The 9,538-nt window shown below is 38.7% G+C and overlaps 1 pseudogene across 1 annotated transcript; it reads right to left on the reverse strand.

The window, feature by feature from the left end:
• Positions 1–7,665: 7,665 nt before the first annotated feature.
• On the reverse strand, positions 7,666–8,699 carry LOC308272035 (transcription initiation factor TFIID subunit 9-like; annotated as a pseudogene). The gene is made up of 2 exons: positions 8,407–8,699; positions 7,666–8,198 (listed from the first exon to the last, which is right to left on the reverse strand). The product of its transcript is annotated as a transcription initiation factor TFIID subunit 9-like (transcript).
• Between the last annotated feature and the right edge of the window lie 839 nt (positions 8,700–9,538).

The raw sequence follows: 9,538 nt of genomic DNA on the forward strand, positions 1-9,538 counted from the left end.
GCAATTTTAGCTCAAGAAACAGTGAAGTCCTATAATCAGAGTGACCCATGCAAACACGATCCATCTATTTGCCCAACACTATCAGGATGCGAATAGTCTATCAATCATTTTGGTTGTTAAAGTCTTAAAATAGAGCCGGGCGTGGTGGCGCACGCTTGTAATCCCCGCGCTTGGGAGGCTGAGACAGGAGGATTGCACAGGTTCGAAGCCAGCCTCAGCTACTTAGTGAGACCCTGTTTCCAAATAAAAAATATAAAAATAGGTCTGGGAGTATAGCTCGGAGGTAGAAAGCCTCTGGGTTCCACCCCCAGTACCACCAAAAAAAAAAAAAAGTCTTAAAATAGGAAGGCACCCAGATTTTTTTATTTTTGTGGCACTTGGGGTGAAATCCAGGAGCATTCTACCTCTGAGCTTATGCCCAGAGCTCAACGTTTTTATTCCTTATTTTGAAACAGGGTCTCACTGAGTTGCAAAGGGCCTTGCTAAGTAGCTGAGGCTGGCCTTGAACCCTGATCCTCCTGTCTCAGCCTCCCAAATGCTGGGATTACAAGTGTGGGCCACCATGCCTGGCTCACCTGGATCTTTTAAAGAAAAGTGTTTGTGGAAGGAGACGGGGCAGAAAGGACTCATAATAAAAATAAAAATAAAAATTTTGAAGAGCTGGCTCAGAGACTCCAGTAAAAAAAAAAAAAAAAAAAAAAAAAAAAAAAAACATGCAGCTGAACAGAATGGTATACACCTGTAATTCCAATACTTGGGAGGTTGAAACAGGAGGATCACAGGTTCAAGGCTAGCCTCAACACTTTGGCCAGACCCTGTTTCAAATTCTTTTTTTTTTTTTTTTTTTTTTTTTTTTTAAGGCTAGGAGTGTGGCTCAGAGTTAAAAAAAAGAAAAATGCTCCTGGGTCCAACCCCTAGTACCAAAAAAAAAAAAAAAATTTAACTGAAACAAAAGTGTATAGATGTTCTCTTGTCATTGATTCAATACATTTATTTATCATAGTAAAAAGAAAAGCCCCCCCCCCTGCTTCCTGAAAATGATATTTTTAAAAGTCCAGTTTAAGCCAGACATGGTGGCGCACACTTGTAATCCCAGCATTTGAGAGGCTGAGACTGGAGGCTCACAGTTCGAAGACAGCCTCAGCTGTTCTTTAGCGAGGACTTTTGCAACTCAGTGAGACCCTGTTTCAAAATAAAGAATAAAAAATAGGGCTGGGGGTGTAACTCGGAGGTAGAATGTCTCTGGGGTCCATCCCCAGTACTGCAAAAGAAAAAAAAAGTCCTGTTTATAACTCTACTTTCTAAATTCCAACTGGAAAATTGCTCAAGCTGATGCTTTTAAAAAAACAGTGGGTGAAGAAAGATGATCCTTTTTTAGAAGTCTTGAGTATTCCATTCTTAAACATTTAACCATCTTGTCACACACCTCTTCACTTGTTGGCATTTACCTGCCTGTATAAAACTCCTTTCCTATGCCATTTAAGATAGTCTTTTTACTGACTGATTCTGTGATTTTCAAAGGGCTATTCATTGTAAGTTCTTGAGATCTTTACTCCTGTTGGAAATGATTGTCTTTAAAAGATTTTTCTGAAAATTTGAAATTGGATAATTATGAATCAGCCAAGAGAGTAAAGTTAACAGCGCATCTTCCTGCTCTCAGTAGAAAAAAATTAATATATCTTCATAACCCATATTCAAATATATGTAACTCGTAGAGTAGTGTCCATAAAGGAGAAGAGACTAAAAGAAGACAAAAGTGGATGATTTCTGATTCCAAATAGCTCTCAAAGGAAGAGAAATTGCAATAACTTATATTAAACTGACTCCTTGTGAATCTTTGTATATATACCTTTGGATACCAAAGAAGATGTTTCAATAGTAATATTCTAAAATTCAAAAGGAAGTCTTCCTCCCATAGGTAGAAGTCAAATTTACGGTTCTATCAAACTAGTCACGATAATAGGAAACATATATAATATTCCTCAACTGCTGGATATTTGTTTAGAACCCACAATATGCCATGCTTAGCACTGAATACTGGGGATACAAAGATGAATGAGAATAAACGAACCAAAATTTTGATATCCGATCCACTTCATGAACTAACTCCAAAAACCATTCACAGTTTGGAGGACAGTAGGAAGTAACTTAGTGAGAACCTGTTTCAAATTAAAAAAATAAAAAGCATTGGGAATATAGCTTAGTAGTAGAATGGGATGGCCCCTGGGTTCAGTTCCCTGTACTACACACAGAAAAACAAAAACAAACAAACAAAAACAACACTTTTTTTTGGTGGGGTTATTGAGCTTTAGATTTTTTACTTCCTTAAGAGCAATACAGTCAGGAGAATGTGATTAATTTCAAGCATTTCTGTTCCTACAATGGAATTGTATAGGAGTAATATTTTGTTAAAATATTTGGAGTTCACTTTAAAGTCATAATTTAACATAAAATACTTATTCAAGGAAATTGTTTTAAAGAAAATACAGAACCTGGGGATAAAGTTTAGTGATAGAGTGGCCTGGGATACAGGAAACCCCAAGTTCAATCCCCAGCACCAAAATCAAGAGTAACCTTCGTTTTTTCGTTTTGTTTTGTTGGTGGTACTGGGGATCGACTCCAGAGGCATATTCTACCAACAAGCTATGCTCTCAGTCCTATTTTATTTTTATTTTGATACAGGGTCTTGCTAGGTTGCTGAAAGTCTCACTGTTTGCTGAGACCGTCCTGGAAACTGCGATCTTCCTGTCTCAGCCTGGCACACTATGGTTGGATTAATTAAAATGCTGAATAAAAGATTCATCTGAAAAATTACCCATATGTAGACATATCCCTTCCAGTAGAAAGACCAGTATTTGCAGATTCCTACTGCTTGTAGTCAAACTGAAGACCACAGAGGGAAGTGACTTGGTCAGAACACAGAACACAGAACACAGCACAAGGCAGCCCTAGAATCCACATCTCCATGACAGCTTCCCCAAAGCCATCGTTCTCAAACCGAGCTTGAGATGTTTTCTTTCTCTCCTTCCTTTTTTTCTTTTTCCTCCCTTCCTTTCTTCTTTCTTGACATCTTTATTTCCATACTAATCACACTATTATTTACTAACTATATATTTGTAAATCGACTTTTTAAAAATATTAATCAAAAGCAATAATACATGTGAAATCACAAGCCTGATGAGTTATAGATGTGTTTTTTCAATTCACATAAAAATAAATGTTATTAAAAATATTTTTTTTTATTTTTTATTTATTTATTTTTTGGTGGTACTGGGGTGGAACCCAGAGGCTTTCTACCTCCAGGTTATACTCCCAGACCTATTTTTTTATATTTTATTTGGAAACAGGGTCTCACTAAGTTGCTGAGAGCCTCAGCTACTGCTGAGGCTGGCTTCGAACCTGTGCGATCTTCCTGTCTCAGCCTCCCAAGCGCAAGGATTACAAGCGTGCACCACCACGCCCAGCGTTATTAAAAATTTTTAAAACCCGACCTGGTGGAACGTGCCTGTAATCCTACTACTTGGGAGCCTGAGACAGAATGATCACAGATTCAAGGAAAGCCTCAGCAACCTAGAGAGACCTTGTTTTAAAATAAAAAAGGGCTGGGCATGGTAGTGCATGCAATAAATAAATAAATATATTAATTAATTAATTAAAATAAAAAGGGCTGGGGGTAGAATAAAAAGCTCAGAGGTAGAATGTCCCTGGGTTCTATCCCCAGTACCAAGAGAGTAAAAAATAACTAGACAAAAAAAGCATTCTAATAATATGTAAGTCAAAATGTTAGTGGTTATGAGTAAGAAAGGTGGAAAGTGTTAAAATTGTGTGTGTGTGCCAGCGAGGTGGCGCACATTTGTAATCCCAGTACTTGGGAGTCTGAGACAGGAGGATCCCGCAGGTTCAAAACCAGCCTCAGTTACTTAGAGAGGCTCTGAGCAACTTAGTGAGACCCTATTTTAAATAAAATATTAAATAGGTCTGGGAGTGTAGCCCGGAGGTAGAAGGCCTCTAGATTGCATCCCTAGCACCACAGAAAAAAAAAATTGTGTGTGTGTGTGTGTGTTCAAACATGAATTATTTTATAGTTCAAAAAACTTTTTTTTTTTTTTTTAGTTACTGGGAATGGAACCAAGGGGCATTCTACCTTAGAGCTACACCCTCAGCCCTATTTTTTATTGTTTATTTTGAAACAGGGTCTTACTAAGCCGGGCGTGGTGGTGCACGCTTGTAATCCCAGCATTCAGGAGGCTGAGACTGGAGGATCAAGGTTGGCAGACAGCCTCAGCTACTTAGTGAGGCCCTCTGCAACTCAGTGAGACCGGGTTTCAAAATAAAGAATAAAAAATAGGGCAGGGGATGTAGCTTGGAGGTCGAATGCCCCTGGGTTCCATCCTCAGACCCGCAAAAGTAAAAACGAAAAGAAAGGGTCTCACTGATTTGCAAAGGGCCTCATTAAGTAGCTGAGGCTTTCCATGAACCTTCCTGTCTCAGTCTTTCAAATGCTGGAATTACAAGCGTGCACCACCACACCTATCTCAAAAACATTTTTGTTTTGGTGGTACTGGGATTCCTGGAAACCCTTCTACCTCCAGGCTAAACTCCCAGACACCTATTTTTTATATTTTTATTTGGAAACGGGGTGTCTTAAGCCAGCGAGGCTGACTTCGGACCTGCGCAATCCTCACGTCTCTGCCTCCCAAGCACGGGGATTACAAGTGAGTGCCACCACGCCCAGCCCTCAAAAACCATTTTTAAGAGAAAAAATTATGTGGTCTAGTAGTGGCTAGGATGTCTCCAAATTAAGCCATTAATTATATATTCTTGGAAGAAATTAAAAATGAACATAAACCTTTTTAACTCAGCTTAACAATACCTACCTCAAGTCTTAAAATATTCACTCTTTCGTCTCTTTAATTCTTCCTCTTAGACTCTACCCTAAGGAAACGAAAATGTAGAAAAGATTTATGTAAGAAATGATAGGAGTAAAATAAGTAATTGAAAATAAGTGATTAAAAGAAGAGAAATGGTTATGTAAATAATAATGCATCTCTATTATGACATGTTAGGCAGCTTAAAATTGTTTATGAGGATTATATAATTAAATAGAAAAATGGGCCTATTGTTAGGTAAAAATTGATGGTCATAGTTTAATTTTTTCACACTACATGTATAAAAAAATCACCTTGAAAAGAAATAAATCAGCATGTTCATAGTAAATTCAGGGTTTTTTTTTTTTTTTTTCCTGCAGTACTAGGGATGGAACCCAAGGGCATTCTACCTCTTAGATACACCCCCAGCCCATTTTTTATTCTTTATTTTGAAACAGGGTCTCACTGAATTGCAGAGGGCCTCACTAAGTAGCTGAGGCTGGCCGCGAACCGGAATCCTCCTGTCTCAGCCTCCCAAATGTTGGGATTACAGCATGCACCACCACGCCTGGCTTGTAAATTCACTTCTTATATAAAAAATTTAGCTGGGAATGGTGGTACATGCTTGTAATCCCAGTACTTGGGAGACTGAGACAGGAGAATCACAGGTTCTCGGCCAGCCTCAGCTACTTAGTGAGGCCCTCTGCAACTCAGTAAGATCCTGTTTCAAAATAACAAATAAAAAATGCTCCTGGGTTCATTCCACATTACCAAGGAAAGAAGGAAGGAAGGATGGACTTGGAAAGTATATAAACTATGTAAGTTACATACTTACATAATGATGTATAAAACTCTATGTATGTTATACATATGTTGTGGAGGCAAGTGCTTGGTTTGAACTGAATTGTCAATTATCTTTTTTATTTTTTGGTGGTACTGGGGTTCCTGGAAGCCCTTCTACCTCCGAGCTACACTCTCAGACCTATTTATATTTTTATTTGGAAACACGGTCTCTGAAGCCAGCGCGGCTGGCTTTAAACCTGCATGATCCTTCTGTCTCCGCCTCCCAAACACGGGTATTACAAGCGTGCGCCACCACTCCCGGCGTCAATTATCTTTTTTTTATTTTTTTATTTTTTTGTGGTACTGGAGTTCCTGGAAGCCCTCCTATCTCCGGGCTACACTCCCAAGGGCTACACTCCCAGATCTATTTTTTAACTTTATGTGGAAACAGGGTCTCTTAAGCCAGCGAGGCTGGCTCCGAACCAGTGTGATCCTCCTGTCTCTGCCTCCCAAGCATGGGGATTGCAAGCGTGCGCCACCACGCCCGGCGATTATCTTTTAAATATTTAAAAACATTTTAAAATTAAATGATAGAACCTACTTTTATGTGCAAGCTCATTACAAATGTGTTTCAAAGAGTATATTAACACTGCTAATAAAATAGTGGTACAGTACATAGATATTTTAATTTGCTTTTCACAGGGAAAATAGAATGAAGGTCTGAGTGGGCATTTTGAATTTATTTTATGCAGAAAAGGAAATTTGGGACCAATGAGATTGAATGATTTAGTGTGAGGTCTCTCAACCTTAGTTAATAAGTGCAAATAATAAAAATCCAAGCCTCCTAATTCCTACTCTGACATTTGAAAGATGTAATTCTATAATAATTTTTAAAATATTGCCAAATAAAAGCAAAAGAAAGTTAATAATGGTCAATATGAAAAAGTTCAAAATTATTGGTAAGACAAATGAAAGTCAGTATTCTCTTATACCTAAAGGAAGAAAATTATAAGAAATATATGTAATATACTAATATATAAACACATACATAAATATATTAAAATATATTTCCCAAGTATTAACAGTAAATATGGGGCTGATAGAACAATGGTAAAGTACTTGCCTAACATGCACAGGGCCCTGAGTTTGATCCTCAGCACCACATAAAAAATAAAATAATTTTTTAAAAAAGCGTACAGCCGGGCATGGTGGTATACACTTGTAATCCTAGTACTTGGAAGACTGAGATAGGAGGATAGTGGGTTCCCAGCCAACTTCAGATATTTAGTGAGGCCCTCCGCAACTTTATGAGACCCTGTTTCAAAATAAAGAACAAAAAAAAATGGGCTGGTGATGTAGCTCGGAGGCAGAATGCCCCTGAGTTCAACTTCCAGTATGGCAATAATAATAATAATAATAATAATAATAATAATAATAATAATAATGAGTATAGCCAGGTATAGTAATACATGCTTGTAATCTCAGTACTTGGAAGGCTGAGACAGGAGGACTGCAGGTTCCTAGCCAGCCTCTGTAATTTAGTGAGACCCTGTTTCAAAATAAAAGAATAAAATAGGGTTGAAGATCTGGAGATGGAGCTCAGAGATAGAATGCCCCTGAGTTCAATCTCCAGTGCCGAAAAAAAAGAGTATATATAATTCACAGTTGTTGAGGATATGGTAAAACAGACCCTAAAATCCTTTATTGGAGAAACTATGAACAGTTTCAATATTTCTAGATATGTTCAAAGTCTTTAACCCAGGAATTTAACTTTTTGAACGACAACTTTAAAGTTGAACGACAACTTTAATTTTTTTACACATAAAGGCTGATGAAAAACTATTACTGGCCCTATTAAGGAAAAACTCAACATTTCAGTGAAAAAGATTAACTATTTACTCTTTAAATACCATGTAAGTTTTTCGAAGCACAACTTGAAAACAGCCAGCATGGTTAATTTCAGTACAACCGATTCAGGTTCAAATATATATATGTTACATACATCAAGACTAGATTACAAATTATCATAGTCATCGGCATCATCAGCATCATCGGCATCTTCGTCATCATCATGTTTCCTTTTCAAGGCATTTGATGACTCATTGGCAGTATTTTGTGATGACACCATATTAGTGGTAATCAGAATGTTTTTGGACCCAATTAATGATGGGTTAATCAGAACATTCTGAACTGCTGATGTTGCAGGAATTGATGCTTTTACAGCAGGGGACGGTGAAGCAGGCATCTGCACTGTAAACCTTTGCCCAGTCAGAGATATTGGAGTCCCTACTTTAGTCGAAACAGACGTGGTTTGTGGGGTTGGTGTGCCTAGTGTGGGAGTACTTGGTCTACTAGTGACTGAACCAACACTTACCCGTGGCACTGTTACTCTTCCTGCAGATGTAGATGCCTTGTTTGTAAAGATGTGAGCCTATAGTTTGAAGCTGTTAAGCAATACTATCAGGTGGCAATCTAGGGCCTGAATATGGCTTGATCAATGGCAAGGGGGTTTGATTTCTTTGCCTTGCAATATCTAGTAAAAAATCTCTTGGCAGCCGGGCGTGGTGGCACACACTCGTAATCCCCACGCTTGGGAGGCTGAGACAGGAGGATCGCACAGGTTCGAAGCCAGCCTCAGCTACTTAGTGAGGCTTCCAGCAACTTAGTGAGACCCTGTTTCCAAATAAAAATATTTAAAAAGTCTGGGAGTATAGCCCAGAGGTAGAAAGCCTCTGGGTTCCACCCCCAGTACCACCAAAAAAAAAAAAAAAAAAAAAAATCTCTTGGCAGAGGAGAGGTAAACGACTGGTCAGCGCAACACTGAATTGCCAATCACACGTCATCTGCATCGACAGTACTTTTCTTAACATGGCTTGAATCAACTTTAGCATCATCTAGAATTATGGTCACATATCGGAAGGCAAACTCCAACATCTGATGTATAACTCTTGGCTCATGTTCTGTGATCCCGGTATCCTTCAGGATTTGTGCCATCATCTGTGCATCTTTCTGCATGCTCTTGGGAGAAGCCATCTTGCCAGACTGCATGATGTCCGCTGATCAAACTTCTTGAGCTAATTCACCCGCATAAATGTATTTCAGTCCTGATCATGATGCAAGTTCTTTGCCTAGTGTGTTTTTTCCAACCCCTGGTGTACCCATGAGCAGGACGTTCCGCAGCAGCACAGCTCTCCCGGCGGCGCCTCGCTCACGTGGCTGGTGCAGGCGGGAAGTAGCTGGAAGGGGCAGCGGCAGCCGGAACCGCGGCCCCAGAATTTAACTTTTAGAAATTAAAAACTAAATTAAAAAATTAAGCCGGGCGTGGTGGTGCAAGCCTGTAATCCCAGCATTCGGGAGGCTGAGAATGGAGGATCGTGGTTCGTGGACAGCCTCAGCTACTTAGTGAGACCCTCTGCAACTCAGTGAGACCCGGTTTCAAATTAAGAATAAAAAATAGGGCAGGTGGTGTAGCTCGGAGGTCGAATGGCCCTGGGTTCCATACCCAGACATGAAAAAAAAATAAATTAAAGAATTAACTTAAAATATTTTATGAGTATCATTAGAATTTAATGTACGAGGGTTTATTGTGGCATTAATCGCACCACCAAGTAACTGCTTATATTGTGTTCACCTATGTAATGGAAACTTGTATAGTGATCAAATTTTTTAGAAAATAGTATATGACATTGAAATATTCACATGATTTTCTTGACAAGGGGTAAGCAGCTTTCAAAACAATGTTTATAGTAGTTATCCTATATTTATAATTGTATATGTGTGTATCTAGGCATTGAGACATGACTGAGACAGTATAATCAACGTGCTCTGGGTGATTTTTTTCTAAGTGATATGAACATATTATGAATGATTTTTCACTCTGGATTTTC

Source organism: Muscardinus avellanarius (assembly GCF_963383645.1).
Source record: "Muscardinus avellanarius genome assembly, chromosome: 13".
Classification (NCBI taxonomy): Eukaryota; Metazoa; Chordata; class Mammalia; order Rodentia; family Gliridae; genus Muscardinus; species Muscardinus avellanarius.